Source organism: Lathamus discolor, chromosome 6, assembly GCF_037157495.1.
Source record: "Lathamus discolor isolate bLatDis1 chromosome 6, bLatDis1.hap1, whole genome shotgun sequence".
Taxonomy (NCBI): Eukaryota; Metazoa; Chordata; class Aves; order Psittaciformes; family Psittacidae; genus Lathamus; species Lathamus discolor.
In genome coordinates this window covers 23500126-23517832 of record NC_088889.1, presented here as the reverse complement: position 1 = coordinate 23517832, position 17707 = coordinate 23500126, and the positions used below count along the sequence as shown (strand labels likewise).

Genomic DNA, 17707 nt, shown 5'->3' with positions numbered 1-17707 from the left:
TTGGGAAGTTCCTGAACCTTTGTCCATATTGGCTAAAGAATCTGTGTGTTCCTCTGTGTTTGTAGGAAAAGCTTTGTCCAGTCTTTCTGCTTTTCTCTTATATGATTGAAGAAAGACTACAGTGCATGAAGCTGCTCATTCTTCATGTGCAGGCCCATCGCCCAAGCAGCCTTATCCTTGTCTGGGAGTATTTATAATCATAGAATTGTGTGACCACTAGAGATCACCTTGTTTACCATATGCTATGTAATAAGTGAAAGAAATACCATGCTCTGCAGTGAGAAGAATGAAGGACCACCCTGTACTGCAATGTCACGTTGTCCTGGGTTCAGCAATAGCAGTCATTTTTCTCCTTCTTAGTAGCTGGTGCAGTGCTGTGTTTTTGACTTTCAGCCTGGGAACAGCGCTGATAACACTGATGTTTTTAGTTGTTGCTAAGTAATGTGTAGCCTGAGCAAGGACTTTGTGAGTCTCATGCTCTGCCAGGGAGGATGGGAAGCCAAGAGGAAGCAGGGACAGGACACTTGACCCAAACTAGCCAAAGAGGTATTCCATACCGCAGCATGTCATGCTCAGTATATAAACTGGGGGCAGTTACCCGGAGGGGCTAGATTACTGGTGGGGTCAGGCTGGGTATCGGTTGGCAGGTAGTGAGCTGTTGTATTCTCTTCCCTTGTTATTTCCCTTATCATTATTATTATTTGTGGTAGCAGCAGTGGTTTGTTTTATACCTTAGTTACTGGGCTGTTCTTAACTCAACCCATGGGAGTTACATTCTTTTGATTCTCCTCCCCATCCCTCAGGGAGCACGGGGGGGGGGGGGGGGGGGGTGGGGAAGAGGGGGAGTGAGAGAGCGACTACATGGTTCTGAGTTACTAACTGGACTTAAACCACGACACATGGGTAGTCTGAAATAGAGTTTAGGTGTACCTGTCTTGTGTTTAGACTTCAATAAACCAGAAGTTTCATGGATGTTATGGCTTAGTCTAAGAAAATTAGTGTGATTGTAACATCTTTGAAGAAGTGATATTTTCTTTCTAATGCCTGTCAGGCTTGCCTGACTCTTCTAGCATGATTACATGGGCAGGATTTCTAGTCAGATGAAATCCTGCTTATGTTAGCTGTCAATAGATTAAAACAACTGAGAGCAGTTGTTTGATATGCTTAGTACCAAACTGTGTTTCAGTAGCAGTGGGAGAAAACTGATTAGTTACACAAATAGTAGTCTCCCTAATGGCCCCTGTTACTTACACACACTTCTATATTCGACAGACATTGGTACAGAGGGGAAAAATAACCCCAACAACCCACTTGGAAATTTCAAACTTAAAATGCTTTTGCTTCAGTGGGAAGATAATGTTCCCAGAACTCACCCTGCAGCTTCTGAAATTCTTAAAGGTTTTTCAATTTCAGTGTTCTTTGGAAACTCTTTAATTTGTTTGCACTAACCTTTTACATTTTGTATATACATTAGAGAAGCAGTATCTTTTATTTCTTGAACATAAAATTCTAGTTACATAAAGTATATTTTCCCATCAGATCTCATGACCACTACCTGATTTTTATCTCAGGCTAGTGGAAAAATGTGGTTTCTTGGGTAATGGAGCAAACAAGGGAGTATGTACTGTAGAGTGCAGTCATACTTTAGTGCCCAGGAATAATACTTGGTGGGCCAGCTATAGAAATCTCCCTGAGGGCATCAGCCTAGTTTATGACTGTAGTTAAAAATAAAAGGCAAACTGGATACATCAATCTGTGGAAGCCCAGAATATATGACTAAAATGTGATCACTTCTGTGCCAAGTACAATTTCTCTATTTTCTCATGTCTTCAGATTAGGTCATGTTTTGTTGTGAAAAGATGCAATGCTTTTTGAGAGAGAATGACAGAGTAGTAATCAGCATGATACCTACTCTTGACTGTCTTTTGAAGGTAGATTACATGTGGTTGGTTGTTTTTGTTTATTTGTTTGGCACTTCTGTTGTTTCGTGGTTTGTTCTTTTTTCTTTTTTTTAATTGCAGAACATTTGCTGTAGTTTGCTGTTTACGTGACAGCTAACACAGGGATCTTATTCTTACTTGTTTTAATAAGATAACCACGATTTTTTTAAGTACTATTTCCTATGCAGCTCTGTTCACTGGAAATGGAAGCTGTGTTTGATATTACTTAGGAAGGTCTTTATTTGCAATTTCAAAAAACCCAAGCAGTACTGATCAGTTAATCAAAACTGATTATCAATACTGCAATGACCTCAGGAAACTGAAGAGTATCAAGACCTTGTGCATGTCTTAATAATGGAATGTTAAAGAAAAGCTCTGGTCCCGCAAGCAGTAATATTTTGACAGCATCCTATACTTATGCCAAGCCCTGCCAGTTTCAACTGTGTGAGTGCAACAGTGCAGCAATGTGCTTATAGAGCCAGGGTGCATATAAGCAGAGAATAATAGATATGTCAGGCTGGAAAGGCTTTTGAGAAGTAGCTGAGTCCTGTGCTCTGCAATGACACAGTATGGATCTCCTCTGCAGCTGTTAAAAACCTTCAGGCACATGCAAAGACAGTATAGGAGATTACATGACCTCTCTTGGCAGCTTTACCCTAATGTGTCACCAGCTTTAGTGACAGAAAGTTTTTCCTGTACCTCAGACTGAATTTTTTAGATGCAATTAATCTGGTTTTTTTTCTTTTTTACCCTAGGAAGCACATGAAGGTAATTGAATAACTGACCCTCCTTTAATCTTGTTGTATTTTATTTATTTTTTTTATTTATTTGTTCCTGGAGGGCTTGCGAAAAAGTTTGAGTTTGCTGAAAGGGCCCAGATGAAATATGTCAAAGAAAGGCAGTGAAAGTAACTTAGTGACTGGAATTATTTTTCATTCCGCAGTTGAAAATAGATGTTTTGTCATGGTATTTTTAATACTAGCAGTCCATTTCCTTAATGGACCAGAGTAAAGTGGTCAGCTTGCACACAATTTTGTAGTTATATATGGGAATATTATGTTGACAAACAAGAACATATTGCTCCACCAGCATTTTTAAGTACCATCTATTCTTAACAATGAAACATTTATAAAACAGACCATATTTCAAGAGCATTTAATATTTGCATGACTAATTGCATGTTATAAGTTATAAGGCAATTTGCTTTTCTTGGAAGATGCTGCCTACATCTTTCACTCTATATATAGATTTATCTGCAGACAGTTAAGGAAAGGAGACCATTTGAGACACAGTTTTGTTCCAAAGATCATCTCTGGCATGGTGATAAGAATGTAAGTAATTGCAAGACAGTTAAAAAAATAAAAGGGGGTGGGGGCAAACAAACCCTTTTTTGCCAAAAGACAGTCTGATAAACATTTCCAACTCTGGCTTCTGCCAGGGCAGCAATTTACAGACAAACATGTTTGCCAATAAAACTACTTGGTTCTTTTGGTGGTATTATCAGTAACAGTTTCTAAAACACTGTTTCCCAGCACCTGGGGAACAACATTCTAAGAGAAAGACTATCTGTAGTTGCCTTATTCATATACTATCTCCCCACATATCTGCCAGGGAGACAATGCATACATTGAGTTTTGGCTTGTCCCAGCTTTTCCTCTGTAAGCTGTCTTGGTCTTCATAGCATAAACTAATTACGCTCAAACTTCCCTAACTGTCAGTTATTCCCTTAAATGAGATTCATGGGTATCAAGAGCCACATAATTTTCTTACCATTGAATGCCTGGAAAACATTAAAACTGAACTCATGATGAATAGTATATAATAAAAAATATATTTCTGGAGTTTTCGGGGAAAAAATCTAGCCTACAAAAATTAATCATCTCCTCAGAATTTCAAGACTGTTTTTCTTAATAGTAATTGGCTACTTGAACCCTCACAAGTATCTTGATACAGTCTTACAGAAGGGTAATAGCTGTTTAATAACTGCACATACTCCTTTCTAAATGATTCCTCTGTTTCTTGTCAATTTTTTTCCTCTTTTGTTAGGTTCTGACCTTTGCATTTGGTGTGTTTTTCCCTGTTATAAGCATGAAAGCCTTTTTTTTTTTTTTTTTGATTTACAGCAGTAATGTGTGATTGACTGGATGTCCTACTTTGTTATCCCAGGCATCGTTAATCCACTCGCAAACATATATAAGAATATAGAAGCCAAGAAGTAATACTTTTATGCAAATAAAGGGAACCTAAAAATCTTACTAGAAGTTTCATTTGTGTAACAATGTTCTATAGGTTAGTGTCAGTTCTATTGTCTGTTTATTCACAATTGAAAAAGGATTTGCACATCTAATTTCTCAAAGTCTCCAGCTGACAAATCCAAGTCTGGTATATTTTTCTTGTTTGAGCAGAGCAGGGATAGTTTCTAATTGATCTACTAAAGTAGCAAAAACTTTGTCAAGATTCTCATGTAGCAGAAAGTGTCCTGTTTGAGACTGTGTTTTAAAAAAGAGGTATCGAAACATGGTATGAGAAGAGCTCATGGGCATCAACACAAAGGGTAAGAAAACATGGCTGATGAAGGAAGGCTGAATAATTTTCTTTCATTTCTCTAAGTGTGAAACTGATATGAACTTTAACATAGAATCATAGAATGATTTGCTTTGGAAAGGACCCTAAGATCATCTAGTTTCAACCGCCCTGCCATGTACAGGGAAGCCTCACACTAGACCGTGTCACCCAAGGCTCTGTCTAACCTGGCTTTGAACACTGCCAGGTAGGGAGCATTTACCACTTCTTTGGGCAATCTGTTCCAGTGCCTCACCACCTTCACAGTAAAGAACTTCTTCGTTATATCTAACCTGAACTTCCCGTTTAAGTTTAAACCCATTACCCCTTGTCCTATCGCTACAGTCCCTGATGAAGAGTCCCTCTCCAGTATCTGAGTTTGGGCTGAAAAATGCCCTTTAGCTCTTCAGTGTTTTGTTCTGAAACTTTATTTTGAACTCCTACCTGGGTATCAAGTCAATGAGAGAAGGAAGCTAAATTTGGGTTTCCTTATTTTGGTATTTTGAAGATCATAGCAATTTTCAAACCAAAGGTTACTATGGCACACAAATGTGTGTAATGCATGTTGGGGGATTGAAAATGATGCCATCTTGGGTGTGTTTTTGGTGTGAAGAGAGCCTGCTCTTTGTAGCACTGGTGTAGGTTTCATTGGTGTGGGTAGCACTGGTGTAAGTCATAAGTGAGCTTAATCCATTTTGAGAACAGACTGTAAATAATTTTCTTTCTGACTTTACCTTGACAGTGCGCAGTGATGATTTATTTTTTCAGCTTGCAGTTTAGTTTTTACAAACTATAAACCAATGCGAAAAATCACAAACTGCCTATTGATTGGATTAATGCACAAAAATGTGAACTCTTGATCTTAGTCACTGGTGGAAATGTTAAATGTGAAAGAGAAATGAGGTGATGCTTTAAAAATGAGTGTATTGGAAGAGACTGGATAAAGCAGCCATTTAAAGAGCTTTCCCTGAGCATTAGGGAATATGGTGATTCTCCTATGAGCCAATAGTAAGAAAGAACCAAAGATATGCCTGGAGCCATATTATGGTTATCCAGCCTTGTGAGGATTTGCATTTATTTTGTGAGCAGGCAATGGGTCTTTTCTATTGAGTTCTAAAAGAAATCTCCGAAGAGATTCACTGTTAAATATTTTAGGATGACCGTCAGAATTTAGAGCTTTGTTTTCAGAGCTACTATGTGCTGTTCTGTTGAAAATGAATAGCTTTACTATTTAAACTCTGAGTTATGTGTCTTGCTCTTGAAATCAGGACTTTTTACTATGTTGGCTTTTAACTGTTGAAAAGATCAATCTAAACCTCACAGGCTTGATTGTTTGATTCTTTTCTGAGTAACAAGTTATGTAAAAGCTCAGTTTCTTACAAAATAGAGATTAACTCTGGGAAAACAAAGTGCACTGTGTTTTGTGGAATGGGGAGGGAGGACGGAAGAATTGTGTGCTCTTCAATGACCTCCAGTACATCAAATTCAAATGTTTCCAGCACTGTTTATAATTCTATATTGGCATATGTTTAGAGAGAAAGAAGCATATAGGAATTGCTGTACTGGATTAGATTAATTGCCCATTTAGTCCAATATCCTGTTTTCAATATTGGGCAGTACCAGATGGATTGAAAATACATGAGAAATCTCCCAATGCAACGTGCCTAGCTTCTGTCAGTTACTAGGTTAAGCCTTGGAACACGAAGCTGTGTATATATTATCAGTCTTAAAAAAAAAAGAATAAAAATCATGCTTAATGTGAATGTTTTCTCCAGACTCTTGTCTCAAAGAGGGAAGCAGACTGCAGTAATAGATTTATTCCCTTCAGACCAGGAGGCTGTTTTTTTGCTGAGACAGAGTGGCTCCCAGCTACCCTGTGGGAAGGCAGACCTCTCCCCCATTCTCAGTAGACCATCATAGCGATGTGAAGAGCTGCTGCTGATTATCTCAGTTCTATAGCTGGTATTTAGATGAAGTCCCATAATGGATGACACAAAAAATCCAAGGCAGATAGATAGGGTACATTGTTTTGTTGTTTGTATATCTGCGCGTTGTCTTAAACCTGGAATTTTGAGTAACTTATTTGATGAATAACAATTCTGGAGTTTTGTCCTGGGTTGAGCAGCAGCAGTCATTTTTCTCCTTCTTAGGAGCTAGTACAGTGCTGTGTTTTGATCTTTTGGCCTGGGAAGAGAGCTGATAACGCCGATGTTTTCAGTTGCTGCTTGAATGTTTGGTCTGGCCAAGGACTTTCTGAGCCTCATGCTCTGCCAGGGAGGAGGGGAGGCCAGGAGGAAGCAGAGACAGGACACCGGACCCAAACTAGCCAAAGAGGTATTCCATACCACAGCACGTCATGCCCAGGATGTAACGGAGAGTGACCCGGAAGGGCTGGGGGACTGCAGGGTTGGAGAAGGTATCGGTCGGTGCTCGGCTGGGGGGAGTGGGGCGAGTTATTGGTTGGCTGGTGTTGAGGTGTTGTATTCTTTCCTCTTGTTATTTCCTTTATCATTATTATCATTGGTGGTAGCAGTAGTGATTTGTGTTACACCTTAGTTACTAAACTGTTCTTATCTCAACCCGTGGGAGTTGCATTCTTTTCGATTCTCCTCTCCGTCCCTCCAGGAGCAGGGGGAGGGCAAGAAGTGGGGGAATGAGTGAACGAGGTTTGTGGTTCGGTTTAAACCACGACAAGTTTATAAGAAAAAGCACTACAAAACTCCTAAAATGCATAGGTGTAATATTTAATTGTCTATTGAACAGAGGAAGACAGCTGAGTCTTCACCTGCATGGTGTTGACAAAATCATCACTGATATTGAGGACTGAAGAACCTTGAATAGGCGGCCTGAGAAGTTTTTGGTATATCTACATGGGACAAGTGCTAAGCCTTGCTTCTCATCTTCTCCAGATAAATGGGATATATTAGCTACACATCATGTCCATCCTCTGTGTGCGAAGTTCACTTCCACACTTGCCTTTATAGCAGATTTGACACACTGACTGTACTGTGATATTTTCAAGGCCACTATAACTACAGTGAGCTTTTAAAGGACACTTGAGTATTGTTCAGTTGAGGCAAAATGCAAACTGAAAGTCCTTTAGAAAAAGATTTTCTTATTATTCAGAAGCTGTGGGAAGAAAAGGAACCTTAATTTACCTTTTGTTTATTCAAGGTCTCCTAGAGCTTCACTTAAATTCACATATAACATATACCTGGATTTTTATGGTAATAATATTTATAGTTCAAATCATTAACATTCTTAGAGCAGACAGAGTACCTAATTAAGGCTAAGCAGTGTTGGTTTTGGGGCCAAACTGACCAAAATTCCAGCAGGGCACAGTTGCACCCAGGCAAGAGCAAAAGGGCAGGACTTCGCCGCTCCTGTAGTTTGAAGAGCAATTCCCTGCTATGTCCTTAGATAACTTTTTAGTCCGTTCATGGCTGGCACTAAGGCAAATTCAGACATGGCCTGCAGGAAGAACTTCCTCACTCTTCATGGGTACTCCTGAAAGGAACACCCCATTTTTCATGCCTTCTGCTTTACTTCTAGTTATCTTTACCACACTGCAGAAAGAAGCCCTGAGTGCTATTGTCAGTAGAACTAGTTATGGAAAACATTGCATGAGTAGACATGGGAAGAGCTGTTTCATACTGTCCTGGTTCAGCAGTAGCAGTCATTTTTCTCCTTCTTAGTAGCTGGTGCAATGCTGTGTTTTTGACTTTCAGCCTGGGAACAGTGCTGATAACATCAATGTTTTTATCATAGAATCATAGAATATTAAGGGTTGGAAAGGACCTTAAGATCATCTAGTTCCAACCCCACTGCCATGGGCAGGGACATCTCACACTAAACCATCCCACACAAGGTTCTGTCCAACCTGGCCTTGAATACCTCCAGGCATGGAACATTCACAGCTTTCCTGGGCAACCGATTCCAGTGCCTCACCACCGTAACAGTAAAGGACTTCTTCCTTATTTCCAATCTAAACTTCCCCTGTTTAAGTTTTAACCTGTTACCCTTGTCCTATCACTACAGTCCCTAATGAAGAGTCCCTCCCCAGCATCCTTATAGGCCCCCTTCAGACACTGGAAGGCTGCTATGAGGTCTCCATGCAGCCTTCTCCAGGATGAACAGCCAAAACTTTCTCAGCCTGTCTTCATACGGGAGGTGCTCCAATCCCCTGATCATCCTCGTCGCTCCCCTCTGGACTTGTTCCAACAGTTCCATGTCCTTTTTATGTTGAGGACACCAGAACTGCACACAATACTCCAGGTGAGGTCTCACCAGCACAGAGTAGAGGGGCAGGATCACCTCCTTTGACCTGCTGGTCACGCTCCTTTTGATGCAGCCCAGGATACGGTTGGCTTTCTGGGCTGCAAGTACACACTGTCGACTCATGTTCATTTTCTCATCAGCCAACACCCCCAAGTCCTTCTCCGCAGGGCTGCTCTGAATCTCTTCTCTGCCCAACCTGTAGCTGTGCCTGGGACTGCTCCGACCCAGGTGTAGGACCTTGCACTTGGCATGGTTAAACTTCATAAGCTTGGCATCAGCCCACCTCACAAGCATGTCAAGGTCCCTCTGGATGGCATTCCTTCCCTTCAGAGTATCGACCGAACCACAGAGCTTGGTGTCATCGGCAAACTTGCTGAGGGCGCACTCAATCCCACTGTCCATGTCAGCGATGAAGATGTTAAACAAGACCGGTCCCAACACCGATCCCTGAGGGACACCACTCGTTACTGGCCTCCAGCTGGAAAACATTGCGTCATTGACCACAACTCTTTGTGTGTGGCCATCCAGCCAGTTCTTTATCCACCGAGTGGCCCACCTATCAAACTGATGTCTCCCCAATTTAGAGACAAGGTAGTCATGTGGGACAGTGTTGAACGCTTTGCACAAGTCCAGGTAGATGACATCAACTGTTCTACCCCTGGCCATCACTTCTGTAGCCCCATCATAGAAGGCCACCAAATTGGTGAGGCAGGATTTCCCCTTAGTGAAGCCATGCTGGCTGTCACCAAGCACCTTGTTGTTTTCCATGTGCCTTAGCATGCCTTCCAGGAGAATGTGCTCCAAGATTTTGCCAGGCATGGAGGTGAGACTGAGTGCTCTTCTTGAGAATGGGGGTTATATTTCCCTTTTTCCCTTCATCAGGAACCTCACCTGAGTGCCATGATTTTTCAAATATGATGGACAGTGCCTTAGCAACTTTGTTTGCCAGCTCCTTCAGGACCCACAGATGGATTTCATCAGGTCTCATGGACTTGTGTACATTCATGTTCTCAAGATGGTCTTGAACCAGATCCTATCCTACAATGGGCCTACAGTCTTCATACTCACAGTCCTTGTGTCTGCCTTCCAAGACTTGGGTGGTGTGGTCAGAGCATTTTAGTTGTTGCTCAGTAATATTTACTCTGAACAAGGCTTTGTGAGTCTCATGCTCTGCCAGGGAGGACGGGAAGCCAGGAGGAAGCAGGGACAGGACACATGACCCAAACTAACCAAAGAGGTATTCCATACCACTGCATGTCATGCCCAGTATATAAACTGGGGGCAGTTACCTGGAGGGGCTAGATCACTGGTGGGGTCAGGCTGGGTATCGGTTGGCGGGTGGTGAGCGGTTGTATTCTCTTCCCTTGTTATTTCCCTTATCATTATTATTATTGGTGGTAGCAGTAGGGGTCAATCCATGGGAGGTACATTCTTTCAGTTCTGCTCCCCATCCCTCCGGGAGCAGGGGAAGGAACTGGGGGGAGTGAGTGAGTGGCTGCTTGGCTGAGTTGCTGGCTGGGCTTAAACCACGACAGTTCTTTTTGGCACCCAACATGGGGCACAAAGGGTTGAGATAATGAGAGATCTGACCAGAGTGTGTCTAATTGTATACATGACATGACTCATACAGAGGCGCTAAATAGGTGGCAGTAACTCAAAAATGTAAGAGTATGTATCATCCAAATGAAAAACAGTATCTACAAGCTAGTTATAAAAGAGAAATAATCAGTGTGTTAAATTTATGTTAATAATCTGCTATTGTAATACTAACAAAGGCAACACAAAAGCACAAAGGGTTTGAAAAATGAAAAAAAAGGCAGATGAGTTAGGGTTCAAATGCATTAAAAGAATAAAATTGCTCCATGGGATTAACTATATGTGTTCCAGAATGCGTATGTCTTATAGTGAGATTCAATTGAATAACAGCATTTATTTATTTCATAGATCATCCAGAACATGCTTACAGTGTGTTGCTAGAAAGTTCTTTTGGATGGACCCAGACTACAAGTAACTGCAAACTAATGCTAAAAAGTTGGAGGATTCTTACTACAGAGTCAAAGATAGTGATCCCCATATTCAAGCTTTTCTGAAGACACACCATCAGGAAAGACTTCTCCCTTTTTCTTTTTGGTAAGTGTTAACAACTTTGAAATGCAGCAAAGGAAAAGCCTTCTAGCTGTAGAAGTCACTTGCCCTTGTTGCAGCAACTGTTGCTTAGAAATTGTTGTGTATAATGCACAAGTACTGTTTCTTCCCCATGTACTCAGGAGAATAATAGCGACATCACAAAATGTCCCTCAGAGTATGTTTTGCCCTTCACAGTGTGTCAGACCAACAGTGTGCCTACAGGCAGACCACTGGACAACTGTAGCAGAAACTGTATGTGCCAAAGTGGTTGTATTACAGGAAGCTGTTGAGACAGGTAAACTGAGCTGGCCTGTCTACCTTGTCTTTTTTCACCTTCAGAGCCTGGCATCAAATCTCTGCTGTTCAGCCTTCTTGAGGTCACATCTTATCCTGGCAACTAGTGTGACTTGTCCTGTAACTCAAGCAAAAGAAGTTTCTGCTAGTGCTAAAAAGCAGAGACTATAATATGATTGCAATGTGCTGTTTTAAGATATGGAGACGCTTGCTAAATAGAATAACCCAAGTTTGTAAAAACATTACTAGTTCTCTGATGATTGCTGATGTGTTAAGAGAGATTCACTACTTAGATCTGATGGGGGACAAAGCCTATGTTTACAATGCTTGCAGGACTGTCTGTAGCTGTTCCAGGCATGGAAGTATTGGCAGGTTATTAGTTCAGCTGGTTGGTACATATCACTGTAAGAAAAAATGAACAACAGCTGAAGGGAAGAAAATCACCCAAACTTTTTAATCTTGCTTTGTGATAAATCTCAGTCTGAAAGGGAGTGTTCTTGTGGCTTTGCTTAATAAAGTTTGTGAGATGAAATTTATCTGTCTGGTCATATAGTACATACCATAGTCTTTGGAAGATCTGCCAAGAAAGTCTTATAGTAATATACTGATGGCATGGAACATGCATATGGAGCAATACCTCTCAAGCATCATCCAGAATGATAGGCTGTTTCTCAGGTGTTAGCTGAGCAGTTTTAATAGTTGCTTTCCTATGTTGTTATTCTGAAACCGAATATAGGTTCAGTTATTAATTGTAGTATTTCCCAGCTGCTGATTTGGCTTCTCTGCTGCATCACCCATTGCTAATGAAACCTACTTTGTACTGGGATAACTGAGTCATGACTAAGAAATATGCACAAGTGTCACAAGCCTTGAATTAAACCTAATCTTGCAGAACACTCAAGACTATTCCAAATGTCATCTTGAAATACATGAGCTGCAGAGCAGAGACATTAAGCCAGATTAGATAGTGACGTCCAGATAAATTTAAGTGATCTGTAGTAGTTAAAAATGAAATGTGCTCCCTGAAACTTCTGAAAAGGTATTCCTGTGTTCTCACATTCTGTAACCATAGATTGAAAAATGAATCCAACAAAATTATCAAAATTGAGGGTTGGCAAGGCTTTTTCTTTTTTTCCCTGTCTGTAAGGAATTACATGTTAACTGATTGAACTCCTCTTTTCTGCTCATGAACAAGTGCCACAGGAGCCGTAATTATTCAAGCATGATTTGACAGTAAGTTTGTGTAAAACTGTTGCATCTTTTTTTTCTGGAGTGTACTGCTTTATTCCTTCTTTGAGTAGCAAAAAATGGATTCTTTTGATTAGGCAGATCAAATGTCTGCTGAGACCATATGAACATAATGCTGACTGCAGGCAGGATTTACCTTGGGAGCTAAAATGATGAAACGCCCCTACTACTACTAATTGGCATAGTCTACTCACTCTGGCCTATACAAAATAGTATCACCGGATGGCTCTGTAGTCCTTGCCCTTCAGACTGGGGCTATTCTCAGCCTTGTGTACAGCAGGCTCTTGAGGCAAATGTGTGCATTTATAATTCTCGTTCTATGACTGCTCTGTAATAACCTGTGCTTTGGAGAATAGTCTTGCCAGTGAAGATTGTAGAGGCAGAACAATTTAAGAAAGTAGACAAAGAATGGTTCTGAGAATGTTCAAAGCAAAATTAACTGACCCCTTTCCCCCCTCATAAATCTCATCAGGAATGATTGGAGTTTGAAAGGCAGTGTGGAATATACATAGCAAAAACATCTCCAAGCACTGGGGTTTTTTGTATCATCAGTCTGCTGCTTGAGCATCAGGATATCTAGTGGCCGGAGTTGCTTTCTTATCAATCACCACAGCTTTCTTGCAGTGGGGATAGTATGTGTCACTGTAGCTATAAGAAATTATTTCTACCAGAACAAAAATAATGGTTTACAATACATCAACTCGGTTTCAGGATCACACAATTTACATGAGCTTTCATGACAAGTACAAAATGAACCACAAGTGCTGCTGTACTGATGGAAGCTGAGACCAGACTGGAATATTTTTAGCATGAAAAGATTCTGTTAAAGTGTTTCCATGATTTCTACAGTTTCTTTTCAGCTTAAAGCTGGCATTATTTACGTGCATTTTTGTAACTGGCTCATTTGGTTAATAAAAAAAGGTGTCTCAGATCCTCTTGTAAAGATTTAATCTTTGGCTAGTTAGCAAGAGCAATTAGAGCACATAGTAAGTTAGGTCTCAGGCTGCCCCAGCACCTTTTTTACCATGCAATGGAATTAGATGCATATACGACTGTGAATTGACTTTTTATTTCTGTTTCAGGAAAAGCTATGTATGGAAAAGCAATGTATCTGATTGAGAAGTTTCCAGCGACACTCTGTAACAAGCTAATGCTTGTTTCTGACTGAAAGCTATTACAAATTAACCTACTAGCCATGAAAGGAGATGGCAGTGGATGTCAAGGTTATTTTATGAAAATCTCTTCAAAATTGTCTGTATATTCCAGGGTTACATATGTTCAAAAGCACTGGATCATAAAGACAGACTTTGTAGTTGAACACCACAGGCTTTAAAATTCACCTGGTTTTGAGCAGGGATCTAAAGTCACGGGAAACTGCATTTTCGGTGCTTCTTTCTGAAAAAGGTGTAGAGAAAATAAGCTCAGATAGTGCACAAGCAAAGATTCTGCAGTAGTTGCTTTATGAGAGAAGATTTAAAACCTCAGTATATTTATGTCTGATTGGGGGTTTGTTAAAAGGTGAACCATAAGCCTGTGTATGGAGACTTGAGTGTTATCAGAAGGAAAACAAACCCTTCATGGCAGCACAGGGAAGTTTCCTGTAACTTGGAGTAGTGGAAGGAAAAGGAAAACTGGAGCAACTAGCAAGAGGCTTCATAGTGAGAGAGATCAGAAACTCCCACAGTGTTTCAGGAGAAACACCAGTATCCTCATCCTAGGAGATATTTAAAACCCAGAAGCTGTTGGAATCCACAGTGGAGAAGGTTGTTGCTCTGACACAGAGTAAAGAGCTGAATGAATCTCTTTTATTTATCCTGCTTGGATAAAAAGCTGGATTTCTGCATCCCAAGCTGATGGCACAAAGCCAGGAGACTTAGGAAAACAGTCAATGAATAAGTTTGATTGGCACTTTTGTGAGATTTGCTCAGCATGAAAACTAATGATATCACATTTTAGAGTTGTTTTAGAAAGGAGCTGTTCCTATAGAAAAGCTTTTTAGGTAAATATATGGATCTGTTATTTTTGAAGAATGTTTCCAGGACTGACAATTTGAACATGTGTTGTGGTTCTGACTGCTGGAAATCTTATCTATTGTTGGAATACCACAGTGCTGGACATAAGGCCACAGCAAAATCAGTCTCAGTCTTAGCACTGTCACTTATTATAAACCTCAGTAACCAATGAGATTCAAATGTGATGTCAGTGAACCTGGAGCTATGATTTCCAGTAAAATTATTCTGAAAGCTATTAGCAGTTCACTGAGAGTGGAACTGGAGCACAAAAGGTGATATTTGAAAACATTATTAGAGAACCAGTTTTGCAATTCATGGTGAGAAATGCATTTGTTTGAAAAGTGAGGAACTATTTTTAGCACCTGTGCAAAATTCTAAAAGAAAAGAGATTGATACAGCACGTGCAATTAAACAATCAAATCTAGTGCTTAATTAAATTGTTCAGTTATAACATGCCACGCTTCCTAAAATCTCAGAAACAATTATTGATCATCAAATACTCTGCCACTTCTAAGTTTGTCATCAGATGAGACTGGTGAGTTACTCATGGCTTTCATTTTAATACAGTAAAGGCTCTTTCTGATGATCAGCATCTATGTCAAATGTCTAAATGTAAGTTGCTTTATTTCTTGTTGTCTCAGTACAAGCCCTGGCTTGCTTACACTGCATGCTTGTCACTTCAGAGTAGGACAAGTCCTGCAGTCTTTTCCCAGACAAAATTGACAATAGCTTCTCTGGAAGGTGGTGAATGAGAAAAGATGGTTTAGGGTGTAAAAATTGTGGGATAAGGTGTTTTTTACTTTAATAAGCTAAATGGGAGAAAGGGAATATCCTGCGCAATCAAGTTTCCTTGGAAGAAAAGAGACAACCACAACTGCTTTAATTTACCATAGTATTTGCATATTTTGCCTTATAGTTGTGCAAATGGGAGAGATTTAATCCTGCCTGTAAGCATATCTTCATAAATGCATTATAAAGCCTTCCAGAAAGAATAAAATCAGATGAAAATATACAGCCCTTGGTAAGCATACCAAATTCATTACTTCTACTCCATTCAGTAAATATTTATAATCATCACATATGTGCATTTCTTGGTAAAAGCATTTTAGCAAACTTTACATTTAAAGAGACCTTTTTCCTTCCTTGTGTCAATTGGAACTTTCATGTCTAAGCCAGTACACATGGGTGTTTGTGTCTCTGTGTGCGTGAAGAATGAACCACCAGTCACAGCAAAGAGCAGGTTACTGGGTCAGAACCTAACCTTATCAACTATTTTCAAATTTACTTGGACAAGTTTTCTCTCAATGCTTGGAATCAGTGTCGAAGTGGGACCTGTTTGCATGCAATAAAAACAATGATTTCTGTGGTGACATAATGCACAGTTTATTTTAGCTTTGTGATATTAGTCCTTGTGTTAAAATGGCAAAACAACGAGACAGAAACAGAGAAAAGGGCCTTTTTTCTTTCTTTATTTTTTCTTTTTTTTTTTTTTTTTTTAACCTTTCACTGTTTTCTCTAGTGCTGCAATACCGCTATGAATGATGTAACTGCTATAAAACTAAATTTCAGGGATAATATTCTTGTTAAGCAAACCTTTTGATTTCTGGAAAGACAGATGAGGGTTTTGGCACATCCATTCAGCCTGCAGATACATGGATGTTGAATTTGTGAAATTCCATCCACCTAGGGACTGTAATTATCTCTTAATTAGAATCTCTCTCTTCTTCCTGTGAGGTTTGAATGGGTTCAGACATAGGTGGGATACATGAAACATTCTAAAACTGAAGTGAGAGAGGACTGTCAGGAAAATATGAAAGATGTTGTTATCTGCTGTGACTCCTCTGGGTCTGTACGGGCTATTACAGAACTGAACTAAGAAGATGAAATGTAGGCATGAGGCATACATCTAGGGCTCCAAACCAAAGAATTAGGTTCTGGGTTAAGTGACAGGTTATTGCTTTATTTCTGTCAGGAAGATTTACGAGTATGTATCTTTTTACTTCAGTTGTATAGTCAGTTTTCATAATTGCTCCCCACTGGCTTCTCCAGCTAGTTGCCTGTTGTGTACCCAGGTGATGTACCTGTTGTCAGTCAAAAGGTAGAAGAGATCTGTGAGGGATCAGGTCAGAAACTCCACTACTGAGAAACTCCCTATTTTTCTTCAAATCTGTGAATGACAATATTGCCCTTTGCACAAAGGAGCTGATACCCTGATACTGCTGTCACAGACCTCCTGCAGCTGCTAGGATGGAGTACAGATGGCTTTCTTCACTGTAATCTCAGCCGAAATTTCACTTGTTTCATCTACTACACACACACTTTCCAGATATACCACATTTATTAGGTCTGAGGGGATGGGAAGCTCACAACACTGTTGTGTGATGAAGCCAGAGCAGAAGGTAACAAAGCCGATGCTTCCTGCTACACCATTTATGTGGAGTGTAAAATATAGCTTTGGGAGATCATGTGCCTGTCATTATATCCTGGCATTTCTGCACACACTGACAAAGCAAAGTTTCTATGGATTTATCCTTCCTGCTATTCCAAGCCTCAAATGCTTTCAAGTTGTTGTGCAATTTTGCATTTGGAATAGTGTGTGATAGAGCTTAACTATTCTCAAAATAGAAAAAATTTATTTTTTTTTTTTTTTAAAGCACATCCAAATGCTTTTTGCTTTGGTTGAAAACCCTTGTTTTCTTTCTACAAATGGGATGTGCGTTCATCATGACAGATTGTGTCTAGGCCAAGTTACAGCATTTGACTTTGGAGTATCATTCCAAAACAGACAGCCACTTACATGTCTCCCTGTAAACAAGTAGGCAGAAAAGCAAGATTTTTCTAAGAAGAATATCATCACAAAGGAGAAATGGCTTAGACATTGCAGTAACCCAGGGTGGTTTGTCTGCTCTTCCTGTAGAGAACTTTATAGCTTGTTTACTATGCTGAAATCTGTCTCTCACTTTACCAACTGCTTCCCAAGATGTTGACTTTGTCTAACCATCTACCCTTCATTCTTCACTGTTTTATTTCTTTTCCTGCCAGGGTTCCCAAGTTGTTTGCGTGCTTGCAACATGCCTCCTCTGTAATTTCTTTTTCAGGAGTTTTCTATTTCTCTCTTCTAGGCTAAGTGGCCATTGCCAAAGACGAGGCCAAATTTTGCCTCTCCTCCATAAAAGTTGAGACAGTAATTACACACAGATATTGGTTCATAGGAGAGTGATGGTGCAGATATTCAAGTGGCTTCTT

At 40.1% G+C, this 17707-nt stretch overlaps 1 long non-coding RNA gene across 1 annotated transcript in view; it reads left to right on the top strand.

The window, feature by feature from the left end:
- LOC136017628 (uncharacterized) overlaps positions 1-13543 on the top strand; it is a 50284-nt gene extending 36741 nt beyond the window's left edge. Inside the window, exons 2-3 of the long non-coding RNA XR_010614019.1 lie at positions 10725-10910; positions 13532-13543. This is a non-coding gene — a long non-coding RNA (uncharacterized LOC136017628). The remainder of the gene's footprint in view (positions 1-10724; positions 10911-13531) is intronic.
- The last annotated feature ends 4164 nt before the right edge of the window (positions 13544-17707 follow it).